The following is a 13,636-nucleotide window of genomic DNA, read 5'->3' as shown; positions in this document are numbered from 1 at the left end:
TTTTACTTGTTAAATACGGGACACATTGACTGGGGAAAAGAAAAGGGAGAAAGAAAGAGGGAAAGAAAAACAGCAGAGAAGAGGGACTTGGGTAAAGGGCAAAAAAACAAAAACTAACAAAATAAGCAGACAAAAAATACAAATATCAATCACCTGGATCACCTGTTGAGAAAGAAAAAAGAAAACAAGCAGAAGAAAATGAGAGCAACATAATAAACAACATCACGATGATCTATGTGAATATAACAGTAAATACTAAATATTAAACATTATTGTGCAGCACGTAAGATCAACAGCACACAGTGTGCTTTGAGGTAGGAGCCAAAAAGGGTGTAGTTTGTGGGTGTGAGCACCCGTGTGTACACCTGTGAGCATGGACGCGCTTGTTTTTAAAAGGTTCCTTCATGTAATGATCTGCTAGAGAGTGTGGGGGGGCCACAGCCCCGTCCTCCAGGGCATGAAGCAGGTATGGAGGAGATCAAAACTCTGTCCCAGAAAGAGCTGAGGAGAGTCCCAGATGAGGGCTCACTCAGCAGCCGCGGAGCAGAAGCCAGGGGGAGTTGCAGTGACGCGCCCGTGAGCTCCGCCGGCAGCCAGCCGTGCCTGAGTGACCGAGCCCCAGGCCGAGAGGCCGAGGGCACCCCACCCCCGAAGGAGCCCGAGCGAGCCCCAGGCTCCAGGCCCCGATAAGCAGCCACCAGGAGTGAGCCGGCGTGTACCTGGACGCCCATCCCCGACCCTGAATCCTCCCTTAGTTATGCTGCAATAGACGTAGGCTGCCAGGGGATTCCCATGATGCATTGAGTTTTTCCTTTCCAGTCACCTTTCTCACTCACTATGTGTTAACAGACCTCTCTGCATTGAATCATATCTGTTATTAACCTCTGTCTCTCTTCCACAGCATGTCTTTATCCTGTCTTCCTTCTCTCACCCCAACCAATCACAGCAGATGGCCCCGCCCCTCCCTGAGCCTGGTTCTGCTGGAGGTTTCTTCCTGTTAAAAGGGAGTTTTTCCTTCCCACTGTCGCCAAAGTGCTGCTCATAGGGGGTCATATGATTGTTGGGTTTTTCTCTATCTATGAAGCGCCTTGAGGCGACTTTTGTTGTGATTTGGCGCTATATAAATAAAATTGAATTGAATCTCTTGATTATTTGTCAATAAATTCTCTTTTAGAATTTTATTGACTGTTATCTTTTTGCCCATGGCTGAGATGGTTGGTCAGACCTAGAATCTTTTTGTATGTGTGTGTTACAGTATGTTACATTAGACACCTATAATACTACTCAAGGCTGTATTGCAGAGTGCTGTCACAAGTCGATAAGAAAATCAGAGACATCCTGAAAGTAGGAAAAAGGCCTCAGAAACTATTCAGAGCCACGTGAAACCTGAAGGCAGTAGCGGTTTTTGATACGGGCGACACGGGCGGTTGCCCGGGGCGGCATCGTGGTGGGGGCGGCATCGGCAAAAAAAAAAATTGCTCGTACTCATGCTGCCCCGACATCAGCCAGCGCATATTGGGAATGTCACAGGCACCGATCGGTTTTCTGTCGCCCATTTGCTGGGAGTAAGGGCGCCCTCCGTTTGCCAGGTGTGCCTGCTGCTTGCGGCACAGGGAGGAGAGGGCGGCGGCAGGGGATTCACTGACTGGCTGGAGCAGCGTCTAATAACCAACTCGCAAAATAAAACAAAATAAAAACAACCCAACAAACACGAAAACACCCGACACCATGATACAGACTAATTTGCACCGATGTTTTTTCGAAATTCTATACGCGAAAAGTGAGCGCAAGAGCCCTCGGTGCGCCTGCTCGCTGCTGAAGTCAAAGTAAACTTTATTGTCATCTCCGCTACCAGAGATGGGCAGTAACGCGTTACTGTAATCTGATTACTTTTTTCGAGTAACGAGTAAAGTAAGGGATTACTATTGCAAAAACAGTAATTAGATTACCGTTACTTTCCCGTAGGAACGCTGCGTTACTGCGTTACTAAAACCGGGATTTTTTGCGAGAATGTCTCATGACAGTGACGTAAGCGAGTGCGACGTTCGTGACAACAGCTGTGTGCAGATCAACAGTGGATCATATATCGAGTGCGGGAGAGAGTATGAGTGTGCAGCGTTTAAAGCGTGGAAGTACTGACCTTACTTTGAGTTTGATTCCATAAAAAGTGACAAAAACATTAGTGTCCGCTGTGCGTGGGAAGAAAACTTCTTTTTACAGCGAAAAAACCCCTAAACTTCCAACAAGCACCGAGTAGCTACGACGTAATGGGAAACTCACAGAGAAACTCGCGGATTCTTCCACTGACCGCGGCACACCTGCACCAGGGTAAACCTCCGCCTACCCTGCTCCTGCTTTACAGGTGAAAATAGAGCAACAGGACCGCTGAGTCTTTGACTTTATTTATTTTCTGCTGTGTTTTACTTGCATCTATTTGAAAGACTGAGTGTAAACACAAAAAATATTTTATTTTATGTGCTGGAATGTGCAGAAAATAGGTTTAAATGTTAAACAAATTTCTTCCAGTCAGAGAATGTTGCATATAATTACATTTTTGCTTGATACATAAAGTTAAAAGATTAAAACTAATAAAACAAGTTTTAAAAAGAGACTTTTCCATTTGATTACATTTTGTATGATGGATTATGCAGAAAAAGTAGAATTGGGCTGAAAGATCTATCGCTTTATCACCTCTTCAGGTTGTAAATCGTGTTTTTAAAAAGTAACTAAGTAACTAAGTAATTAATTACTTTTGAAAATAAGTAATCAATAAAGTAACGGGATTACATTTTTGGGGAAGTAATCAATAATTAGTTACTGATTACTTTTTTCAAGTAACTTGACCAACACTGTCCGCTACATACAGTCCAGTATATAGAGAGACGAGACGACGAGGCTCCAGTTACAGCAGTGAAAGTAAACAAACAATAAATATAAGAAGAGTAAGAAAATAAATATACACTTTAGGACTCGGGGTAAAGGATCAATAACAATTTAACATTTATAATTTATAGTTTGATGATTTAAAGTCTCACACACAACCCATCGAAAGGGGAGGGGCCTGCTGCTTCCAAATAGAACACATTTCATTCATAATGATGTAAATCCAAGCCCATCATGTATTCATGATTTGAATCCTGGGTTGTGTGAAATCCCAGGAATAAACCCTAGACAAAGTGAATCTGTGAACTAAGGTGTAGGTGTGTTAGGTTATGTTGTGGTGATCCTCATGTTGGGGGATTTGTGTTCATACTGGAGTGCAAAATTAAAACCAACGTAAGATGGACAAGAAAAGTTCAAAGCCATCAGGTGCTCAGTTTAGAAAAAAAGAGAAAAGAAGAGGAGGAGAAACGAGCAAAAGATGCAGGTAAGCAGATGTGTGATTGGATAATGGCAGCTCATCCTGAACCAATCAGAGTCAGAATACTTTATTAATCCCTAAAGAAATAATGTGTGTTACAGTTGCTCCAAGAAGAAATGGTAAAAATAGTAACAGTAACAGACTAAACTCCAAACAATACATTATGTTACAGATTTTAATATTAATGAGTCGTTGTCAGTTGTTGATTTGTCCTGTTCTCATTGTATGAGGAATTATGATGGCTGTTTGGTAGCCGTCTGCATACAACGCATACTCTCTCTCTCTTCATGTGTGTGTGTGTGTGTGTGTGTTTCTGTGGTGAAATTCAGTATGGTTCCGACAACAGTTTTATGTTAATGTACAATCCTTATTATGTTTTGTGGGGGGGGGCAGAGGGAGTGCTCGCCCAGGGCGCCAAACAGGCTAGGACCGCCACTGCCTGAAGGTCTGGATAACTTTCACACCTGAATATCTAAAAATGGATTAGAAACACTGTAATGTTACAGATTCATAATATGTCCTCCCTAAAGAAAAGAACATGAGGCGAGCCTAAGGTTATTAGTAGAAACTACTAACTAGTAGTAACTAGTTTGATCTGTAAGAGTCCTTCGAGAGGAGTAACATCTAAGCTAAACACCAGCTCAAACACAGTTGCTTCATCTGTTCACGCTGACTGTATGAACAGTTTTGCTGGCATGTTCCTGGATGACTTCCCATGATGCCACAGGATAGGTAAGATCAGACTAGTCAGGCTGCTGCATACACATACGTACTCATTCATGTTGTTAACTGCCTCTTTAATATCATAGTCTGAGAGCATGCAGACTTTTTACACATGTGGAGCAAGTGTGTGTGTGTCTTGTGGTTGCTGAGCTGGAACAACAGCTACCCCTGGTGGCCAGAAGGATTAACTGTGGCTGCCTGCTGTATGCATAACACCAAGATCATTTTATCATTCAGTTAAATAAATGTGTTCATATTATATTATTTTATACTTTCAGAAAACAAAAGGGAGTATTTTTTAGAAACATTCCTTTACCAAAGCAAAAAAACAAAAAGAACAAATAAACAATGAAATTACTTCAAATACTTTGATGCCTATTTTTACATTTAACTAGTCAATCACTACGCTAACCCCAACGGACTCTGTTTTATCGTTTAGCTAAAAGTATGAAGAGATTTACTTAAAGTTGTCTGATATTATATATGTCAGATGATGAAGTCATCAAAATGACACTGTTTAGAACAGGAGTGGGCATCTCCAGGCCTCGAGGGCCGGTGTCCTGCAAGTTTTAGATATCACCCTTGGTCAGCACCAGAGATGGGCAGTAATGCGTTACTTGTAATGCGTTACTGTAATCCGATTACTTTTTTCGAGTAACGAGTAAAGTAAGGGATTACTATTGCAAAAACGGTAATTAGATTACCGTTACTTTCCCCTAGGAACGCTGCGTTACTGCGTTACTAAAACCGTGATTTTTTGCGAGAATGTCTCATGACAGTGACGTAAGCGAGTGCGACGTTAGTGACAACAGCTGTGTGCAGATCAACAATGGATCATATATCAAGTACGGAGAGAGTATGAGCGTGCAGCGTTTAAAGCGTGGAAGTACTGACCTTACTTTGAGTTTGATTCCATAAAAAGTGACAAAAACATTAGTGTCCGCTGTGCGTGGGAAGAAAACTTCTTTTTACAGCGAAAAAAAAACCCCTAAACTTCCAAGCAAGCTCCGAGTAGCTACGACGTAATGGGAAACTCACAGAGAAACTCACGGATTCTTCCACTGACCGCGGCACACCTGCACCAGGGTAAACCTCCGCCTGCCTCACTCCTGCTTTACAGGTGAAAATAGAGCAACAGGACCGCTGAGTCTTTGACTTTATTTATTTTCTGCTGTGTTTTACTTGAAATTTGAAAGACTGAGTGTAAACACAAAAAATATTTTATTTAGTAACGGGATTACTTTTTTGGGCAAATAATCAGTAATTAGTTACTGATTACTTTTTTCAAGTAACTTGACCAACACTGGTCAGCACACATGAAGCACACGATTAGTTCGTTACCAAGTCTCTGGAGTTCAGGAAATGTTGAGGAGGTAAATTAGCCATTTGAATCAGCTGTGTTGGCTCAAGGACACATCTAAAACCTGCAGGACACCGGCCCTCGAGGCCTGGAGTTGCCCACCCCTGGTTTAGAAGAATCAAAGACTGATGGTCACACCAGTGTTATGTAACTTGGTTCCCTAAAATCTTTTCCTACATTTCCTTACGTGATATTTTGTTTGCTGTAATTAGGTTGGTGTGTTTCAGTACCGGCTTTTGTTAGCTTTTTGTCACGGTTTTGTACAGAAAAATACCAAAATACAAGAAACTGAAAATGCTGGGTCAAAATGAGCCACAACTGTGACACTTTTATAACGAGTGCCATAAAATTTTAGCTTCATACTCAAAGTAAATTCATTAAAGTTGTGAAAGCCATTCCCCCTGCAATGATTCCGATGGCTAAAGCCAGTTTAACATGTTCTTCCTCTATAATTCGTGAATTTAAAGGAAAGGCATGCAATAATACATTTTTAAGGACAATTCTAACCAAACAACTTTTTCCTTCTCAATTAAAAAGAAAATATTTGTTTAAAGATTATAACTCGAGGTTTTTGACTGAGTATCTTTCTTTTCCAATTCCACCTAAAGCAAAAGAAAATCACTTTAAAATCTTAAATGCCATATATCCATCCAATGACTATCTTCACAAGAAATTCAATATAGATACGAACGCATGCACTTTTTGCAATACTGATATTGAGACTACAGAGCACCTTTTTTATTCATGTGAAAGTTCCAGATCTTTTGGGGATGATTTTCAGTACTGGTTAACCTCTAAAAATACTGCCCTTCTCTAACCTTTCAAGAAATTATATTTGGCCTACAAACAGAAAATAAAAAAAAATAGAATTTGGGATTAACAACTTATTTATAGTTGCAAAATTTTTCATTCACAAATGTCGCTTCTTGAAAATTATTCCGATTTTTTCTGGTATTTAATAATAATAATGGATTGGATTTATATAGCGCTTTTCAAGGCACCCAAAGCGCTTTACAATACCACTATTCATTCACTCTCACATTCATACACTGGTGGAGGCAGCTACGGTTGTAGCCACAACCTGACAGAAGCGAGGCTGCCATATCACGCCATTGGCCCCTCTGGCCAACACCAGTAGGGTAAAGTGTCTTGCCCAAGGACACAACGACCAGGACAGAGAGCCGGGGATCGAACCGGCGACCTTCCGGTTACAGATACGCTTCCCAACCCCCTGAGCCACGGTCGCCACGTAGTCCTCCTATCCGGTTGTTCAGTGATGACGCGACGAATCCTACTTCCGGGTCTAAAGTAGTCTGCGTTTAATATGGCTTTTGTGTTGTTAACATGTTTAATGTTATGTATTTTCTTCTATTTGATCTCAAAAAGCTCCTAAAACAGTCAGCGACCACTGTTGACCTCCCTCGGCTTTTATTACCGCTAATCATTTATTTAAGCTCAGTTTTTAAAACCTTACGATGTAACTACAGCCCAGCCCATGCAGCAGTATATGAATGACTAACCTCGTATTGTGGATGGATTATCTCAGTTGTTCTCCTGGCTGAAGTTTGGTCCTTTTACAGCATCCTGCCATGCGATTACATTTGTTCCTGACCACCGAGAACACTCACATTAACTTTTATCGAGTGGAAAAAAAGTTAGCTTGTTTATATTATGCTAACATAGCTGTGTCGCTAGCGGTCACGTAGCACATCATTATATACCAGCTAGCCCAACTTCAGTAACCCTACAAACGTCACTGCTGTTTAGTTTTCTGTCTTCATTTATGCTGGAAGTGATAACAGAGCTGTACGTTTTAATTTGTTTCCAAAACCCCGCAGTCAGGACATGCTATATTGTATTTAGATAGAAGCTAGCGAGCTAACTCCCTGCTAACTTCTAACTCCGTTAAATGTCATAAATTCCGTTTTCATGGATGCCTGGATGTTAAACTCAATTGTTACACCTGGTAGAGCAGAACGCTGATCATTTTATTAAAGATGAAAGACTTTAGACAGTTTTTCAACTCTCAGTAATCCCATAGTGATCGTTTGATATATGGACCTGCAGCGGAGTTTAGACCCAGACACGGCTAGTGACGTCAGACTGAACAACCGGATAGGGCTTTGGAGTTGACGTCACGCCGCAATGCATTGTGGGAGCGCGGCACCATTTTCGGGGTCTACGAATCAAATCAAACACACTGTGTTGGAACAACGATTACAAGATGCTTAAAAGCAGCTCAAACGAGAATGGACTGTATAGAGACCGATTGCGTCCAGAGGCGAAGCGGCGGTACTTGCAGAAAATAGCGTGCATTGGAAATGTGGACCCGTATGAAATACGGCCGTGGAGTAGAAACCCTGAAGACCAACCGCTATTGACGTAGCCTGACATATTTCATACCTTATCTGTGGAATCAGCGCGTACAAGTCGTCATTCAAACAAAGGTAAGTCAGCTCGAGTACTGCGTGTGAAATGCGTTTGATTTCCCTGCAAACATTCACATTAGTGCAGCATAAATTCATTCATGAGGGGAAATTACAGTGAGAACATGTGGAGGCTGTTAGAGGGATAACATAGTGAGTTCAGTGCATTGATGTGACATTGTCCTGAAGGATTGTTATTCTTTATGGTTAAAGAAATTGCAATGATTTATTAATGTTTATTATAAATAATCCTAATTACACATCTTGCTTCCATATTTGTATCCTGTGTCACTAAAAATACATTTTATTTTAGTTTTATACTTTGATTAATGACCTGCAGAATCTCATTATCATATTAAGTGATTCATAATTGTCACTTTATGCTTTCTCCATCTCTAAAGTGATGACATCCTTGCATTACATGCTTTAGGTTCATTTTCTGCAGGCAGGTTTCTGACAGAGAACAGACAGGTTTACACTATAACCTGCAGCGTTCTATAGATGGACACATAAAGAAATGCATAATTACATGTATGTGCTAACTTTCTAAACACTTTGTTACATTTATGATAAAGTAGATAAAACACATTTACGTCGGCCTTGGCTCATAGTTCTTGTCTTTAAATGAACTTTGTCTGTGTGTGTTTCAGGTGCTGCTCTCTCAAAGACTGAATGAACCAGCATTGCAGCCATGGGTCACTGTGAGCATCACAGGGAAGGTTGAAGTCGCCCACTGCAGCTGTATGGCCGGAGTCGCAGAGACCTGCACCCACGTCGCTGCTCTTCTGTCTAAAGTAGACGAAACAGTGTTGATCCGTGGCACAAGGACTGTTACAGATGAACCTGCATACTGGGTTTTGCTGGGTAATGTGACCAAGATACAGCCAGAGGTTGGCCATAAGATAGACTTCTCCTCTTCAGCTGCCCAAAAAAAGGCTCTCAATCAAAACATAAACAGACCATCTGTAGTGACAGGTAAAAGGAGCCGTCCCCAAAACAGAAAAATCCCACCTGCTACTGTGGAGGAGTTGTCACTGCTATTGGATACTTTGCTGGAACACAGTAAAGCTGTGGGTTGTGGGAATGACCCATAATGTTTTATCTAGGGGTCTAGATTTATGCCTGTAGTGCACTGCCGTGTAAATAATTTGCATTTACTGAATATGTACTGACTGAGTCCCACTGTTCAAAAGTTGAATAAAGAAACAAAATAATTTTGCCTTTTTTTTTTTTATTAAAACCACTTTATAGAACATCACATCAGTAACAGTGTAAAATCCATATCATTTACAGTTTACAAATGACAAAATGTTTACACCAAATCATGAGTGTTTACATGATATCACCCACTACTAACGTTACTTTATTTACTGTATCTTTTGAAAAAATAACAGCACAAGACTTAAGAATATTTAACAGGAGCAGGTTTCATTTTTCCCTGGTTTTACTACCACACTGTTCACTAAACGCAGCAAACCTTCACCATCTTATCCAGGAGGGTCACCTCTTCACCCTCACATGGAAGAAGTAATTTGATTGGCATGGTGGTATGTTTGAAGCAGGTCCCTCGTGTAGCGCTGGAACTCAGTCACGATGTTTCATCCATTTCATCGGCTGGTTTGCTGCAATAATGCCAAATAATTAGCAACTCTATAAATAGAAGGTAGTTCTGCACTCAGTAGGATGTTTGTTCTAATTTGCTATGAGCTCAGAGCGCATTGAAAATGAAACTAATAGGCTATAAAGAGTGATATGAACATATTTAGAACTTACCGGAATGAAAATGTCTGGAGCACCAACAGATATTTACTTGTGTCAAGCCAGCCTCCAATTCGAGACTTGCAGTCAAGCCAGCCTCCAGTTGATTTTACGTTCCCTGTGTATTCAAAGTATTACGGGAATGGATGTGGAAACCAGATTTCAAAATAAAAGCCAACTTCGAGTGAATTAACAGATATGTTAAGAACATAATAACATATAATTTAGGCTTTTTTTTTTTTACAAACTCTAATGTTACATCTACATGACACAGCCTTGTACCCTAATTGTGCCCTATCAAGGCCATCTTATTTTGGATTTCAAAGTAAAAGCCCTGTGAATCTTCATTTTTGAACTACTCTTTCAATGAATTCATAATGCTCTTAAAAGCAAAAGTCGTATTTCCAAATACTATTTGAACTTTGTATCAACACTTTCCAACCGCAGTCTTTTTCACAGTAATACCATATCAAATAAATTCTTTCTGATTTTGCTTTTCATAGTAATGGCCCTTTGAAATTGCCGATATTTGACTTAATCTCCTAACGATTCAAAATGCTCTAAAATGAAAAATTCTTGTTTCCACAGGGTAATTCCACTTTAGATCAACAGTATACAACCCCGCAGTGATACCATATCAATATCAAGTCATTCTGATTTTGCTTTCAAAAATAAAAGCCTTTTCAAATTGTCCATAATTGACCTAACTTTCAGTGATTTCAAAATGCTGTAAAATGGAAAATTCCTGTTTCCACAGGGTAATTCCACTTTAGATCAACAGTATACAACCTCACAGTGATACCATATCAGTATCAAGTCATTCTGATTTTGCTTTTCATAGTAATGGCCCTTTGAAATTGCCGATATTTGACTTAATCTCCTAACGATTCAAAATGCTCTAAAATGAAAAATTCTTGTTTCCACAGGGTAATTCCACTTTAGATCAACAGTATACAACCCCGCAGTGATACCATATCAATATCAAGTCATTCTGATTTTGCTTTCAAAAATAAAAGCCTTTTCAAATTGTCCATAATTGACCTAACTTTCAGTGATTTCAAAATGCTGTAAAATGGAAAATTCCAGTTTCCACAGGGTAATTCCACCTTAGATCAACAGTATACAGCCCCACAGTGATACCATATCAATATCAAGTCATTCTGATTTTGCTTTCAAAAATAAAAGCCTTTTCAAATTGTCCATAATTGACCTAACTTTCAGTGATTTCAAAATGCTGTAAAATGGAAAATTCCAGTTTCCACAGGGTAATTCCACTTTAGATCAACAGTATACAGCCCCACAGTGATACCATATCAATATCAAGTCATTCTGATTTTGCTTTCAAAAATAAAAGCCTTTTCAAATTGTCCATAATTGACCTAACTTTCAGTGATTTCAAAATGCTCTAAAATGGAAAATTCCTGTTTCCACAGGGTAATTCCACTTTAGATCAATAGTATACAACCTCACAGTGATACCATATCAGTATCAAGTCATTCTGATTTTGCTTTCAAAAATAAAAGCCCTTTCAAATTGTCCATAATTGACCTAACTTTCAGTGATTTCAAAATGCTGTAAAATGGAAAATTCCTGTTTCCACGGGGTAATTCCACTTTAGATCAATAGTATACAACCTCACAGTGATACCATATCAGTATCAAGTCATTCTGATTTTGCCTTCCAAAATAAAAGCCCTTTCAAATTGTCCACAATTGACCTAACTTTCAGTGATTTCAAAATGCTCTAAAATGGAAAATTCCTGGTTCCACAGGATAATTCCACTCTGTATTTACAGTATAAAGCCCCACAGTGATACCATGTCAATATCAAGTCAGTCTGATTTTACTTTCCAAAGTAATGGCCCATTGAAATTGCCCATATATGACTTACTTTTGTAACGATTTTGAAATGCTCTAAATAGAAAAAATCCTGTTTCCACAGGATAATTTCACTTTAGATCAACAGTATACAGCCCCACAGTGATACAATATCAATATCAAGTCATTCTGATTTTGCCTTCCAAAATAAAAGTCTTTTAAAATTGCCCATATCTGACTTACTCTTGGAACGATTTCAAAATGCTCTTAAATAGAATTTTGCTGTTTCCACAGGGTAATTCCACTTTAGATCAACAGTATACAACCCCACGGTGATACCATATCAATATCAAGTCATTCTGATTTTGCTTTTCATAGTAATGGCCCTTTGAAATTGCCGATATTTGACTTAATCTTCTAACGATTCAAAATGCTCTAAAATGAAAAATTCTTGTTTCCACAGGGTAATTCCACTTTAGATCAACAGTATACAACCCCACAGTGACACCATATCAATATCAAGTCATTCTGATTTTGCTTTCAAAAATAAAAGCCTTTTCAAATTGTCCATAATTGACCTAACTTTCAGTGATTTCAAAATGCTCTAAAATGGAAAATTCCTGTTTCCACAGGGTAATTCCACTTTAGATCAATAGTATACAACCTCACAGTGATACCATATCAGTATCAAGTCATTCTGATTTTGCTTTTCATAGTAATGACCCTTTGAAATTGCGGATATTTGACTTAATCTCCTAACGATTCAAAATGCTCTAAAATGGAAAATTCCTGTTTCCACAGGGTAATTCCACTTTAGATCAATAGTATACAACCTCACAGTGATACCATATCAGTATCAAGTCATTCTGATTTTGCTTTTCATAGTAATGACCCTTTGAAATTGCAGATATTTGACTTAATCTCCTAACGATTCAAAATGCTCTAAAATGAAACATTCTTGTTTCCACAGGGTAATTCCACTTTAGATCAACAGTATAAAGCCCCACAGTGATACTATATCAATATCAAGTCATTCTGATTTTGCTTTCAAAAATAAAAGCCTTTTAAAATTGTCCATAATTGACCTAACTTTCAGTGATTTCAAAATGCTCTAAAATGGAAAATTCCTGTTTCCACAGGGTAATTCCACTCCAGATCAATAGTATACAACCCCACAGTGATACCATATCAATATCAAGTCATTCTGATTATGCCTTCCAAAATAACAGCCTTTTAAAATTGTCCATAATTGACCTAACTTTCAGTGATTTCAAAATGCTCTAAAATGGGAAATTCCAGTTTCCACAGGGTAATTCCACTTTAGATCAACAGTATACAACCCCACAGTGATACCATATCAATATCAAGTCATTCTGATTTTGCTTTCAAAAATAAAAGCCTTTTCAAATTGTCCATAATTGACCTAACTTTCAGTGATTTCAAAATGCTGTAAAATGGAAAATTCCTGTTTCCAAAGGGTAATTCCACCTTATAATTATTCTGAAATGGTTTTTTTTTATTCTTTCTGTTACTCACATGTATGTTTTGATGTGCAATGGTGTTAGTTTGAATGACATCTCCAAGGCCCTTTAATTTATAATTCTCTTTTTGTTTTTTTCTTTTTACTTTGTTTGTCAAGTATTAACCACATTTAAAACACACAAAAAAAAAAGCCAATAGTTAACTTTAAAATTAGTACAGAGGTGGACAATAAACTCAGCCGTGGTGTCTTTTGTCTTATGCAGTCAGAGAGATTATTGAATGTTTGGGTGGATGTAGTTTCCTCTGTGGTGGGTTACGATGTTCGCCCACCACCCAAGGCTCCGTGGGGCTTGGTGGTGGTGCTAATGTAGGCCCCCGTCCGGATGGGCCTTTGTGGCTTCCAGGGGTGACTACTTGGGTAAGCGGGGGACCTGGCCCCACGAGAGAGTACTTTGCCTTCACTTTCCTCCCCTCCTCATCCCCACTCCATCACACCGTCACACATGCAGGGCTTTGGCGTACAGTTGTTTCACTGAGGTGGGTGTGAGACATTCCTGCTGTGTCCCCTTCTGACCACCTGTACCTCAATTTTATTCCACAATCTATACATCAACATCACTTGTGCTGGGCATGCTGAATGGCGTCCAAGGGATGGTCTGTGTATTCAACCTCTCCTAAGTTGCCGGTGCCCACGTCTCAATTTTAAATA

Source organism: Diplotaxodon limnothrissa, linkage group LG6, assembly GCF_057381915.1.
Source record: "Diplotaxodon limnothrissa isolate DT_005_m linkage group LG6, D_limnothrissa_male_GT1.1, whole genome shotgun sequence".
Classification (NCBI taxonomy): domain Eukaryota; kingdom Metazoa; phylum Chordata; class Actinopteri; order Cichliformes; family Cichlidae; genus Diplotaxodon; species Diplotaxodon limnothrissa.
This window is presented reverse-complemented; position numbering follows the sequence as displayed.